The sequence below is a fragment of the Equus caballus genome, chromosome X (genome assembly GCF_041296265.1).
Source record: "Equus caballus isolate H_3958 breed thoroughbred chromosome X, TB-T2T, whole genome shotgun sequence".
NCBI classification, from domain to species: domain Eukaryota; kingdom Metazoa; phylum Chordata; class Mammalia; order Perissodactyla; family Equidae; genus Equus; species Equus caballus.
The window spans coordinates 33878553-33894529 of NC_091715.1; positions in this window are offsets into that span (position 1 = coordinate 33878553).

The window sequence follows — 15977 nt, forward strand, 5'->3', positions numbered from 1 at the left end:
AGATTCTGAAGAGGACTGTGTGAGGACCAAAAGATCCAGAGGAAATACATTTTAAAGTCGTGACCACGAAGATGGCATTAATGAATCAGTGTGGGCGTTCTTCAAGATTGAGTATCCAGAGGAAGAAGAGAGGGAGGAGGGCTGAGGAGGTGATTGGCATGGTTGCTGGTCATGGGCTTAGGGTTTGCCCATGTTGTCGGCGGGTTCTGAATCCTACCTCAGAAGGGCTGACCAACCTTCATGGGTTGGCTGAGGCAGGGACACCTAGTGCGAGAGGGGGGCAGCTGAGAGCCTGCTGGTAAAATAATTTGGTCTTTGGAAGAGCATGGATATGCAGCCAGCAACCAGGAAACTGAGGCATGATCTAGGCAAGGGCCAAACAGGAGGGGCCCTGGTGCACACAAGGGTGGAGAAGCGGGTATATGGAGCCCTGAACCAGGGACAGCAGCCCGGGTAGCAGGAGCCGACATCAGGCTGAAGCCAATGGCTGAGCGAAGCTGGGCTCAGGAACAAATGAAGATGTGGTAGGCAAAATTCTTAGATGGCCCCAAGATTCCCACGCCCTGCTATACACACTTTGTATCATCCCCTCCCCTTGAGACTGGACAGGATCTGTGAATATAATATGGTGGGTTAATCATTCTGTTTATTAGGTTATGTCATTACAAGATTCTGCCCTAGCAGACTGGAGGGAGATTCTCCTGCTGACTTGGTAGCTGTAGCTGTCATGTTATAAGAGGGCCACATGGCTAGGACCTGAGGGCAGTTTGAAGATGCTAAGAGCGTTCCCTGCCAACAGCCGGCAAGAAAATGGGGATCTCAATCCTATAACTTTAAGAAAATGAATTCCGCCAGCGACCTAAATGAGTTTGGACGAGGACCCTGAGCCTCAGATGAGATCACAGCCTCATGTGGCTGACACCATGATTTCAGCCAGGTGAGACCCTGAGCAGAGGACCTAGCTAATCTGCACCAGGATTCCTCACCCTGAAACTCTGAGTAATAAATTTATGTTGTTTTAAGCTACTAAAGTTTGTGGCAATTTCTTACGTAGCCATAGAGAACTAATATAGAAGGTCTGGCCTGGATTCAGGAATGTCGGGATCAATGAGGGTTGGTGACAGTGCCCAGCTGGGTCGATGGATCCCACAGGGCACTAGCTTCAATTGAGGCCACCGTAGAGGACGCCCCACCCCTGCCACAGCTGTCCTTAAGGGGCCTTGTCCATTCTCAGACATTGCCGGGTAGGAGTGTAAACTGGCACAACCTCCACGGAAGTTCATTTAGCAGGATCTATCAAAATTACAAGAGCGTATGATCTTTGACCCAGTAATTTCACTTCTAGGAATTCACCCCACGCATACATTAGCAGACATGGGAAATGATCCATGTACAAAGTTATCCATTTGAACATTCCCCTGCTCACTCATTCATTCATTCAATACATGTGCATTGTTAGTAATACCAAAAGATTGGAAACAACCTAAACTTCTATCAGTAGGGATAATTAAACACATTACTGCACAATGGAACACTACATACCTCGAACAAAAGAACCAGGAAGCTCTGTATGTATCAGGATGGAAAGATCTCCATTACGTTTTTAAGGGAAAAAGCAGAATAGAGCATAGATCATGTCAAAAGGAGAGTGAGGATGTATATTCACATGTGCTCATACCTGCCCAGTGGTGTAGTGGTTAGGTTCACGTGCTCTGCTTTGGCAGCCTGGGGTTTCACTGGTTTGGATCCTGGGCACAGACCTCCACACCGCTCATCAACCCATGCTGTGGCGGTGTCCCACATACAAAGTAGAGGAAGACTAGCACATATGTTACCTCACCAACAATCTTCCTCAAGCAAAAAGAGGAAGATTAGCACAGATGTTAGCTCAGGGCCAATCTTCCTCACCAAAAGAAAAACAAGAAAATCTCTGGAAGGTTATAGTAGCTTCCTAGTTGGGGAGGATGGGGGCTGGGAAGATGAGGGCAGGCATTTGGGAGAGAATTTTCACTGTGTATCTGGCAACACTTTTATTTCTGAACCATTTTGAGTTATCAGCCATAAAAAATGTTGTGTATGTGTTTTAAAATTAAAACATTTCAATAGAGGCTTTGGCTCAATGGAGTTAAGGAACAACGTGGTCTTTGTAGCATTACCCCCCAGCCCAGCCCAGTTTCCTTTGTTATGTGGGGCCAGGATGTCAGCATGGGAAGGAGCCCCTTCCCCCACCCCTAGGTTTGGGTTTCGCAGCCTGAGCACTATCCTTTCTTTAATGGAGCCACCGCTTACCCTTCCCACCCCAGCTCCCTGGGGAGATTTTAAGGGCTGTTTTCCCAGAGGCCACCAAGGCTTTCCAGCTGCACCAGGGCCCCTGCTGGCAGCTGAGATTCCCCTGGGATGGGAGAATCTGAGGGTCCTGCTAGCCATCAGGCTCCAACCATCTGGGAAAACTTGAGTTCAAATAACCCAACCAGTCCTGTCCTGCAGATCTGAATCCAACTCAAGCAGGGCTGAGATTCAGCCAGGATGCATCAGCGCTGGTGTCTGTACTAGTTGTTTACACCTGGAGTCGGTGCTGACTGTTCAGTGCCTGAGGTCTACCCGTCGTTCAATGCTTTGACTATCACCGCTGTCATCAGCTGCTTCTCCTCTCACTTCAATCCCCACCTCCTCCTCCCTACTACCCTAGCCTTCCTGCCTTGATTCTGCCTCTTGCTGCTGATTACCTTCCAGTATCAGATGGGCCCAGCAAGAAACAGATGGCATGCTCAAATTGGGTAATTTGAGAAGAGTTTAATGAGGGATTATTTTTTATAAAAGTGTGGGCAAGGTATAGGGAACCCACTAGGGAAGGGCAGTACCCTGGGGAAAGGGGAGGGACAGCAATAGCGAGGGATGGGCGAAGAGGGCCCTGGCAGGAGCTGAGACTTGTGGTTGATTAGAGGAGGCAGCCAGTTCACTGTAACTCATGGGGAAAGAGTCTGGGAAACTAAAGCCCCCAACCTCCCTCTCCTCCCTTCCTTCCATCTCCTACACCTATCCCATTTTCCAAACCCCACAGAGGGCACAGGAGCCCGTTGATTCGATCCAGAGGTCAGCTTCCCAGGCACAGAGCATGGTGGGGAAGGATGCAGAGTGGATCTGGAGGGGCAAGTGGAATATATGTAGCACCCCTCCCATAACATTTTAGAAAAACTTCATCATGGAAAAAATTCCAAGCATATAAAAAAAGTAGAGAGAATAGTGTAATGAACCCCACATACCCATCATCCAGCTTCAACAATTTTCAACTTAGAGCCAATCTCATTTTATCTGTATCTCCACTCACTCTGCCCCCTTATTATTTTGCAGCAAATGCCAGACATCATTTCATCTGTCAATAATGCATCCTTAAAAGAGAAGGATTCTTTTTAAACCACAGAACCATTAGCAAAAATAAATAAATAAAATAATTCCTTAATATCGTTGAACATCCAATCACTGTAAAATTTCCAGTTGTCCAATAAATATCGTACATGGCTTTTTAAAAAACTATTTGTTTACTTGAATCCAGATCCAAATAAGGGCTAATCCTTGCAATTGGTCGATATGTCTTTTGAGTTTCTTTAAAAAAAATGTATGGCTTTCCCCTGCATCCCTGGTCTTTTTCTTGCAATTTACTTGTTTAAGAAAACAAGCCATTTGTCCTGTAGCATTTCCCACAGACTTGATTTTGGTGATTGTATTCCCATGGTCTAGTTTAACATGCCCTCTTCTCTATATTTCCTGTACGTTTATAGTTGGCTCTAGAGGCTTAATTAGATTCAGTTCCAATTTTTATTACTATTTCATAGATGGTGGTATAGTCTTCCTTCAAGCAGCACAAAAAATCTGATTGACAATTTTTGTGATGTTAGTAGCCAGGATGATTGATGCCTAGCTCCATTAATTCATTAGAGATTGCAAAATGGTGATATTCAAATTTATTCCTTGTCTTGTGATAGCAATTTTGCACCTTGGTTTTTGTTTTTTCAATTCGTGATACCTCATGGAACTCCCTCATGCCGCCTGGTATAGCCCTAATTCATCCCTTTTAACGGCTGCATAATTTTCATGGTGTGGATGTACTACCATTTATTCAACCATTCTCCTATTGACAGGCTTTCACCTGGCGTCCATTTTTTTTTTAACTATGAGCAATACTGCAATCAAACATCCTTTTACACACGTCCTTACTTACTAGTGCTTTCATTCCTATGGAATACATTACCAGGAGCAGGGTTGCTGGGGAAATGAAATATTTTAATATTAACAGATGTGACCAGATTAGCTTCTAAAATGGCTGTAATACTTCATTGTCCACCAGCAATGTGCAAGAGTACTCTAATCCATATCCCCATCAGCTATAGGTGTTATAGCTTTTATAATTTTTTGCCAGATCATGGGTATCAAATAATGTCTCATTGCTCCCATCTCTGAGGCCAGACTTCTGGGTTTAAATTCTGACTCTGCCACTTACTAGATGTATACTTTGGTCAAATTAACCTCTCAGGATCTCAGTTTCCTTATCTGTAAAACGGGGATAATGACAATAATACCTGCCTTAACATGCTGAAGGATTAAGTTAGTTAACAGATATAAAGTGCTTAGGACAGTGTCTGGCTCACTGCAAGTGCTTAGCATTATTTTTCTGTCTGTTTGAACTTTCTCTCTTTTCCAGCCTAGAGCTTCATGGCATATCACATCAATTCCTCTATTGCCAGCACCTCATCACCCTGAGCCCCCTGTTCTTTTACACTCCCACCATTGCACAGCCCACTCTCCTATCCTCTTACCTGGGCTGCCGGATGCAGTCGTGCAAACAGTGCCCTTAGGAATTCCTCGGATGAGTCCCAAGCACTCATAAGAAATCTCTCCATGTGTCTCTGAGTCCATTTCCCCTCACCCCCCGCAAGGCAGCTATTCTAAATTGTCACCGCACTTCCTGATCCTCTACCCCACTAACCTTTTAGCAGACGACCTTGAATCCCTTACCTATAACCTTACAGAGGTATATTTGGCAGACTGACTTGTTCAACACGCATTTCAGCGTGTAGAGTCTGGAAAGATAAAAGGCTCGTTTGCAGCCAGGGTTTTGGATGTGATTTGAGTTATGTCAATTAGAGGCACTTATGCATGAGATGGTGGCATGCCCTCACAGTGAAAAATAATTTTTTCAAACTGCTTTAAAATACACTGGAATATACCCTAAGAACAAAACACTCTAAAAAAATCTTAAACTGCTTTCAGTAGCCTTAGTTAGTAATATTAATATTGCTATTTCCACACACACACACACACACACACACTTGTATGGGATAAGCCTAATTAATAATTATGTTAACATTGTTAGGAATTAAGATTTTCTGCAAAAGATAAAAGAGAGATGCTAGTATAAATCAAATAAATTAAGTATAAGAACTTTAACCATAAATTCAAATTGAGAATATCAGTATAAACTCATGATTTAGGTTTTTTCCAAAAAAAATTTGCGTCTCTTAGCTTTGTACACTGAAAAGACTTAGATACGATGGTGATTCAGTAGCCGTGAGCACACTCGTACCAAAATGGTGGCCTCTAAATATCATTTTCACCTCAAGGAAACAAGGCTTCTTGGAGACATGGCTGATTCTACTCAAAGGTTGGAAGTGTACAAAGTAAGCAAAGAAACTTCCAATGGCTACTGGGGTTGTGTCAAAAGGACACAGCCACCAACTTGAAGGCACCCACTGGTTTAAGATGAGATAATTCAAAATGTATAGAATTTGGGGCTGGCTCCGTGGCCGAGAGGTTAAGTTCGGGTGCTCCGCTGCGGTGGCCCAGGGTTCGGATCCTGGGCGCGGACATGGCACCGCTCATCAGGCCACGTTGAGGTGGCCTCCCACATCCCACAACTAGAAGGACCTGCAACTAAGATATACAACTATGTACGGGCGGTTTGGGAAGATAAAGCAGAAAAAAAAAAAAAAGAAGATTGGCAACAGTTGTTAGCTCAGGTGCCAATCTTTAAAAAAAAAACACAAAATGTATAAAATTCATCAAAATGAATAAATATTGCAATTGGTTGATAAATACCAATTTTTTAAATTTATGAGTTCACAATGACACTAAAAAAATGAAACAAAAGCCCAGAAAGCTCATTTGTCATCATCGGAGATTACTACAGCACCAATTCATTGTTCTGACAATTGGTTTTTTAAAAAAGAGAAGAATCAAACATTTATCCTGCCTTTCCCGTATATGAACTGAATTTCTAGGTAACCAAATAGTTGACAAAGAGTGTTATTCTTTTTAGAAGAATTCCAGCTAATATGCAGAATAATGATAAAATAAGAATATCACCATTTTTTAGGTCCTAATAAAATATTGGATCTTAGCGATGATCATCAGCGGCTGCTAAAACCATTAGGGGAAAGATTGACAGGGAGTTTTATAATGGACGAATCAGACTGACACTGCCTGATCCTTCTAGTCAATTTTAGCATCACTATATTAGAGACAACACACATTATCTACCTCTTGATGTGATGTGATGGGAAGTACACAGTCACCTATTAAATATTTTTACCTATAAAAAATTTTAATCTGAGGTCGGCCCAGTGGTGCAGTGGTTGAGTTCCCATGTTCCCCTTTGGCGGCCCAGGGTTCGCCAGTTTGGATCCCGGGTGCAGACATGGCACTGCTTGGCAGGCCATGCTGTAGGAGCGTCCCATATGTAGAGTGGAGGAAGATGGGCACGGATGTTAGCTCAGGGCCAGTCTTCCATAGCAAAGAGAGGAGGATTGGTGGCAGATGGTAGCTCAGGGCTAATCTTCCTCAAAAAAAATAATTAATCTAATCAAGCCTCTATTTCTAACTACCAATTATCAGGAAGCACAGGGAATAGAGAATGAGTTAAATGACACCCTGCAGAAGCAAGCAACCAAATCCAGGATATAATATATCCTCCTGGATAAATGATCCAGTTTTTCCAATAAATTAATAGTATGGGGGAAAAGGAGATAGGGCTGTTATAGAATAAAAGAAACTTAAGAGCTATAATAACCAAATGCAATATATGAACCTTGCTTGCATCCTGATGTGAACAAACTAAGTGAAAGTGATATCTTTGTGAGAATTGGGGGACTTTGAATATAGCCTGGGATGAGATGGTATTAAAGAATTATTGTTCATTTTCTAAGGTATAGGAATGGCGTGGCATTTATATTTTTTCAATGTCCTTATTAGGTAGAGATGTTTACTGAAACATTTATGGATGAAATTATATGGTCTGGGTCTTGCTTTAAAACATTCCAGCAAGAAAATATTGGGGTGGTGGATAAATAGAACAAGATTGGCAAAATATTGATAATTGTTGAAGCTGAGTGATGAGTACATGGGGGTTCATTATAGTATCATTCATACTTTTGTGTATGGTTAAAGTTTTCCATATTAGAAAGTTTTAAAGCTAAATGTTCCTTAAAGACAAGGAAGGACCAAGAAATTGTTACAGATTGGAGGAGACTAAGGAGATGTAATGACTAAATTCAATGTGGTATCCTGGATTAGGTCTTGAAAGAGAAAAGGGGAAATCCAAATAATGTCTGTAGTATAAGGTATTGTACTTTATTACATGTTAATTTCTTAGTTTTTATAAATGTACCAAAATTGCCTTCGTCCATTCAGGCTACTACAACAAAATACCACAGACTGGGTAACTTAGAAACAACAGAAATTTATTTCTCACAGTTCTGGAGGTTGGAAATCCAAGATCAGGGTGCCAGCATGGTTGGGTGAGAACCCTCTCCCAGGTTCCTAGATGGTGCCTTCTCCCTGTGTCCTCACATGGCAGAAGGGGCTAGAGATCTCTCTGGAGCCTCTTTTATATAGCACCAATCCCATTCATGAGAGCTCCACTGTCATGACTTAAGCATATCACAAAGGCCCCACCTCCAAGTATGATCACCTTTGGGGATTAGGATTTCAACATGTGAATTTTGAGGGGACGCAAATATTTGTACCATAGCAATGGTTATGTAAGACGTTAACATTAGAGAAAACTGAGTAAAGAGCATAAGGGAATACCCTGTACTATCTTTGCAACTCTTCTGTAAATCTAAAATTATTTTTAAACAAAACGTTAAGAATAAATAAATAAATGTTCTTTCATCTCTACACATAACAAGTTTCTTAAGGTGAATTTATACCTTCAGAGAAAAGTACTTGGGTCTCTATTATTGGCTTTAAATAATTTTTGAAAGATGAAATTGGCATACTTACATGACCTCCATGTGTTCTCCCCCTCTAGGATCTCCAGAATTTGGTTGGCTATATTATGATTTCTATCTATATCATCACAGTATATATATATAACATTTATCTGCTATTCTCTTTCTGTATTTGCTTTACCCTTTAATGGACCCATTGATCACTCCTAGTCATTTTTACTATTGTATCTTTTGGTAGAAATTTATCAGACAGTTGTGTCTTCAAGAAAGGCTCTTGGAAACTATAAGGCATTTGTTTGTGCCATTATACGTGGATGGCAGTCTGGCTTGGCACACATTCTCTTCCCCTGAAGATTTGGTAGGCATTATTCCTCCATCTTCTAATGTTGGATGGTATTATAGAGAGTCTGGAAGCCTCAGGAATTTTTTCCCATTCACAAGTGATTTGGTTTTTTTGCAAGGATTCTCATAAAATTCTTTGTCTCTGAAGTCCATTAACTTCATCAGGATATGTGTTGAAGTTAGTTGTTCTACATCAGTTTCACCTGGAATAGGTTTGTTCTTTCAAGCTAATTCAAGTCTTATTTCTGGAAGCACTCTTGAATTATATATTTGAACATTTTTGTGGATGTTGCTGTTCCATTTAATCTGTTCTCTTATTCAGAAACACCAGTTTTCCCACCACCATTTATTGGAGAGACTTTCCTTTCTACATTGTATGTTCTTGGCTCCCTCATCGAAAATTAGCTGTGCATAGATGTGTGGGTTTATTTCTGGGCTCTAGATGCTATTCCATTGATCTTTATGTCTGTTTTTATGCCAGTACCATGCTGTTTGGATTATTATAGCTTTGTAGTACATTTTGAAATCAGGGAATGTGATACCTCCAGCTTTGTTCTTTTTTCTCAGGATTGCTTTTGCTATTTGAGGTCTTTTGTTGTTCCATATAAATTTTATTTTATTTATTTTTTTTTTTTAAGATTTTATTTTTTTTATTTTTATTTTTTTCCTTTTTCTCCCCAAAGCCCCCCGGTACATAGTTGTGTATTCTTCGCTGTGGGTTCCTCTAGTTGTGGCATGTGGGACGCTGCCTCAGTGTGGTCTGACGAGCAGTGCCATGTCCGCGCCCAGGATTCGAACCGATGAAACACTGGGCCGCCTGCAGCGGAGTGCGCGAACTTAACCACTCGGCCACAGGGCCAGCCCCTCCATATAAATTTTAGAATAATTTGGTCTATTTCTGTGAAAAAATGTCATGGGAACTTCGATAGGGATTGTATTGAATCTGTAGATTGCTTTAGGAAGTATGGACATTTTAACTATGTTAATTCTTCCAATCCAAGAGCATGGAATATCTTTCCATTTCTTTGTGTCTTGTATTTCTTTCAACAATGTTTTCTAGTTTTCAGTGTATAGATCTTTCACCTCCTTGGTTAAGTTTATTCCTAGGTATCTTATCCTTTTTGTTGCAATTATAAATGGGGTTGTATTCTTAATTTCTCTTTCTTCTATTTTGTTGTTAGTGTATAAAAATGCAACTGATTTTTCTATGTTGATTTTGTATCATGCAACTTTAGCATATTCATTTATTATTTCTAAAAGTTTTTTGGTGGATTCTTTAGGGTTTTCTATATATACAATCATGTCATCTGCAAATAGTGACAATGTCACTTCTTCCTTTCCCATATGGATCCCTTTTATTTCTTTTTCTTGCTTGATTGCTCTGACTAGGATTTCCAATTCTATGTTAAATAACAGTGGTGAAAGCGGGCATCCTTGTCTGGTTCCTGTTCTTGGAGGGATAGCTTTCAGTTTTTCTCCATTGAGAATGATGTTAACTGTGGATTTGTCATATATGGCATTTTATGATGTTGAGGGACTTTCCTTCTATACCCATTTTATTCGGAATTTTTATCAGAAATGGATACTGGACAGCCACATGCAAAAGAATGAAAATTGACTATTACCTTACAACATACACAAAAATTAACTCAAAATGGATTAAAGACTTGAATGTAAGACCTGAAACCATGAAATTTCTAGAAGAAAACATCAGCAGTACACTCTTCAACATCAGTCTTAGCAGCATATTTTCAAGTACCATGTCTGACCACGTGAGGGAAACAATAGAAAAAATAAACAAATGTGACTATATCAAACTAAAAAGCTTCTGCACAGCAAAGAAAATCATCAACAAAATGAAAAGACAACCTAACAATTAGATGATATTTGCAAACCATATATCTGATAAGGGGTTAATATCCAAAATATACAAAGAACTCATATAACTCATAAACAAAAAAAATAATAACTCAATTAAAAAATGGACAAAAGATCTGAACAGACATTTCTCCAAAGAAGATATATAGATGGCCAACACACACAAGAAAAGATGTTCAACATCACTAATTATCAGGGAAATGAAAATCAAAACTACAATAAGATATCACCTCATGCCCATCAGAAAGGCTATAATTAACAAGACAGGCAATAACAAGTGTTGGAGAGGATGTGGAGAGAAGGGAACTCTCATACACTGTTGGTGAGAGTGAAAACTGGTCCAGCCTCTATGGAAAAATATGGAGATTCCTCAAAAGATTAAGAATAGAATGACCATATGATCCAGCTATTCCACTACTGGGTATTTATCCAAAGAATGTGAAAAGATGAATGCATAAAGATATATGCACCTCTATGTTCATTGCAGCATTATTCACAATAGCCAAGACTTGGAAGCAACCTAGGTGCCCATCAAGGGACAAATGGATAAAGAAGATGTGGTACATATACACAATGGAATACTACACAGCCATAAGAAAGGATGAAATCTGGCCATTTGTGACATTGTGGATGGATCTTGAGGGTATTATGCTAAGCCAAATAAGTCAAAGGGAGAAAGTCAAAAATCATATGATCTCACTCATAAATAGAAGATGAAAACAACAACAAACAAATGCATAGACATAGAGAACAGATTGGTGGTTCCCAGAGGGGAAGCAGGGAGGGAAGAGGGTGAAAGGGGTGATTAGGCACATATGTATAATGATGGATTGTAATTAGTCTTTGGGTGGCAAACATGATGTAGTCTATACAGAAATTGAAATATAATGATGTACACCTGAAATTTATATAATGTTATAAACCAATGTTACTGCAATAAAAAAAATAATGAAAAAGAAACACTAATCATACCTATGGTAGATCTGCTTTGTTCTCTCTATATATCATTTTCTCTTTAATCCTTTTAAACTTTTAAAAACTGTTTGTTATATTCTTATTCATTTTGCTCACTTTTCTCAATCCTTCCCTCTATGCCTATGGCTGTTTTGTCCAGCAATATCCCTTTTTCTTTTTGCTATTTATAATATGACCTTCATTTCTTATTTCTATTTCTTCTCCATTTCTTTCTTGAGTTCTACCAGCTCATTTTTATCTCTTTTATCTTATTTTTTTCTTGAGCTATTTTATCTCCAAGTTCCTGATTCACAGATTTTGTTTTTATTAAATTTTCTGCATTCCTATGTAAATCTTTGATCATGATTTTCATTTTTTTCCATGGCAAACTATTTCTGGGATGTGCTGTTTAGCCTACTCTTGGTCATACTCCTTTATTCTTGAGGATGTTTTTGTATAGTTCTTATATTGGCTTCTTTTTATTATTATTAATATTTCAATGATGATTGATTTTCCTAGGCAAGCTCTTTGTAGAAGACAAAGGGCAAAGTTGAGCTATGAAGAGCGTAATATTTTCTTCGTTCAGAGTGTGGAGTGCCTTCAAGGTATAAGATAACCTAAGTGAAAAACTCACAGGGTGAGCTCAATAGCGGTATGATGATGACAGAAGAGTTACTCAACCTAAACATATATCAGTAGAAATTGTTCAATCTGAACAACCAAGAGAGCAAAAATTGAAAAAAAGGAACAGAGCTCAGGGAACTGTGGGACAATAACAAAAGGGCTAACTTTCATGTCATCTGAGCTCTGAAAGGAGAGGAGAAAGAGTATGGTGCTGAAAAAAATAATTGAAGAAATAGTGACTGAAGACTTCCTCAATTTAGTGAAAGACTTAAACCTCCAGATTCAAAAAGCTTGATGAATCCCAAACAAGATAAACAAAAAGAAATCCACACCCAGATGCGTCATAATCAAACTGCTGAAAACTAAAGGCAAAGAAAAAATCTTGAAAGCAGACAGAGTAAAATAATGTATTACATATAGGGGGACAACTATTTGAATGAGTGCAGATTTCTTATCAGAAATTATGGAGATAAGAAGTGACCCAAAGTTTTTGTCTTGAAAGAAAAGTCAACACATAATTTTATATCCAGTGAAAATATCTTTCAGGAATCAAGGTTAAACAAGGACATTCTCCAGCAAACTAAAAGAAGACATTGCCAGCATAACTGCTCTAAAAGAATTGCTAAAGGAAGTTCCTCAGACTGAGGGGAAATAATAACAGAAGGAAACTTAGCCCCTCAGGAGTAAAGGAAGAGCAATAGAAATGGCAAATATCTGGGTAAATAAAATAGACCAATCTTCTCTCAAGTTCTTTAAAATATGTTTGATGATTGAAAGCAAAAAATATGTCATTCTTTCATGAGGTTTTCAATGTATTCTGATGTACTATGTAAGACAACAACAACATAAAGGGAGGAGGCAAAGGGATCTGTATGGTGGTAAGGTCTCTACATTCTACTTGTAGTGGTAAAATATTGATTCAAAGTAGACTGTGAAAAGTTAAGTATGTATACTGTGATCCCAAAAGCAACCACAAAAAAGATCTATATGAAGAGATAGCAAAAAAAAAAAAAAAGGATAAATTTAAATGAAATGAAAAAAATGTTCAAATAATCCAAAAGAAGGCAGGAAATAGAAACAGAAGAACAAAAACGGAATAAACAAACAGATAAATAATAAAACATTAAACTTAAATGCAAGCATATTGATAACTGCATTAAATGTAAATGGTCTACACACATCAATAAAAAGACAAAGTTTCAAAATACATTAAACAAAAACTGAGAGAACTAAAAGGGGAGAAATCCACAACTGTATTTGGAAACTTCAGTGCTCTGCTCTCAATAATCAATAGAACTAGGAGAAAATCAGCAAGGATATAAAACTGAACACCACCATCAATCAACTGGATCTAATTGATACTTATATAACAATCCCCCAAGCAAAAGCAGAATACATTCTTTTCAAGTGCACGTGGAACATTCATCCAGATAGACCACATCCTGAGTCATAAAACAAATCTCAATACGTTTACAAGAATTGAAATCCTAGAGTACGTTCTCTAACTATAACAGAACTAAACTAGAAATCAGTAACAGAAAAGTCTCCAATCAGAAATTAAACAACACATTCCTAAATAGTTCATGGATCTCAAAGGACATCAGAAAACATTTTGAACTGAACAAAAATGAAACTACTTTTCAAAATTAGTGGGATGCAGCTAAAGAAGTACATACAGATGGATATTTGTAGTATCGAATGTTGATATTAGAAAAGAAGAAAGATCTCAAATCAATAATTTAATCTTCCACCCTAAAAAAAACTAGAAAAAAAAGAGCAAAAGAAACCCAAAGCAAGTGAAGGAAGGAAATAATAAAGATAAGAGCAGACATCAATGACATTAAAAACAGAAAACAATAGAACAAAATCAATGAAACAAAATCTGGTCTTTTGAAAAGATAATAAAATTGATCTGACAAGACTGACAAGAGAGAGAAGACACAAATTATCAATATCAGAAATGAAGGAGAGTATATCAGTACAGACCTTATAGACATTAAAAGGATAATAAGGGAATATTATGAATAGTTCTACGGACAAAAATTTGACAACTTAAATTAAATGGACCAATTCCTCAAAAAGCAAAAACTACCAAAAATCACTCGATTAAACAGATAACATAAATAGTCCAGTAACTATTAAAGAAATTCAATGCATGGTTAAATATCTTTCAAAAAGGAAAGCTCCAGGTACAGATAATTTTACTGGCAAATTCTACCAAACATTTAAAGAATAAATAGCACCACTCGTACACAGTCTCTTTCAGGAAATAGAAGAGAAGAGAGCACTTCCCAATTCATTTTATGAAGCCAGCGTTACTGTGATACCAACACCAGATAAAGACAATACGAGAAAAGAAGATACATTATTAGCCCTTATGACCATAGACACAAACATCATCAAGAAAACATTAGTAAATCAAATCTAGGAATTATCAAAAGAATAATAATACCCTGTAACCAAGTGGAGTATAATCCCAGGAGTGCAAGGCTTATTCAATGTGCAAAAATCAGTGCAATCTGTTAAATCAACAGGCTATTGAAGAAAAACCACATGATCATATCAAATGATGCAGAAAAAGTATTTGACAACAGTCAACATCCATTCATGAGAAAAACGAAAAACTCTCAGCAAACTAAGAATAGAAAGAAACTTTCTTAACCTGATAAAAGGCATCTGCAAAAAGACCTACAGCAAACATCATTGTTAATGATGAAAGGTTGAATGCTTTCCTTCTAAGACTGAGCTCAAGGGAGGAAATGCATTCTCACCATTCCTATTCAGTTTAATACTGGAAGTCCTAGCCATTTCAATAAGGTAAGGAAAAGAAATTAAAGGTATACATGTTGAAAAAGGAGAAATAAAATTTACCTTATTCACAACCAACATGATTATGTATGGAGAAAATCCCAAGGGATCCACAAAACAATTTTTTCTACAACTGATGAGAGAGTTTAGCAAGGTCACAGGATACAAAATCAACACAATATTTCAATATATTAACAATTTGGCAATTGTGTTTCTATATACTAGTGATTTGGAAAACAAAATATTTTTAAAAGCCATTTACATAGCTCCAAAAAATGAAATATCTTGGTATAAACCTAATAAATCATGTATAGAATCTGTATACTAAAAACTATAAAAAGCTGATTAAAAAATTAAAGACATAAATAAATGGAGAAACATAACATCTTTGTGAATTGGAGGGGTCAACACAGGAAAGATGTCAAACTCCCCAAACTGATCTGTAAATGTAACACAATTTCAATCAAAATCCCAGCATAATTTTTTTTAGATATAAACAAGCTGATTCTAAAATGTATATGGGAAAGCAAAGGAAGCAGAATAGCTAAAATAATTTTGAAAAGGAAGAATAAAGTTGGAGGAAGCACACTACCTGATTTTAAGATTTACTATATAGCTACAGTAATCAAAACTGTGTGGTATTTTGTAGGGGTATAGACACATTGATTAATAGACACATAGATCAATGAAAAAGAATAGAGAACACAGAAATAGATCCACAGAAATATGTACAACTGATTTTCAAAAGTGCAAAAGCAATCCAGTAGAGGGAAAATCACCATTTCACCATGGTGCTAGAGCAATTGTACATCCCTGGGGGAAAAAAGAATCTCAACCTAAACCTCCTATCTTATACAAACATTAACTCAAAATGGAACATGGACTTCAATGCAAAAGATAAAACCATAAAACATTTAAGAAAAGGTAGGAGAAAACCTTTGAGACCTGGGGCTAGGCAGAGAATCCTTATACTTAACACCAAAGGCAGGATCTATAAAGGAAAAATTGATAAGTTGGACCTCCTCAAAATTAAACCTTTTTCTCTGTGAAAGACCCTGATAAGAGGATGAAAAGTCAAGCTATAGCCTGGTAGAAAATATTTGCAAGTCACAAATCTAACAAAGGATTTGTATCTAGAATATATAA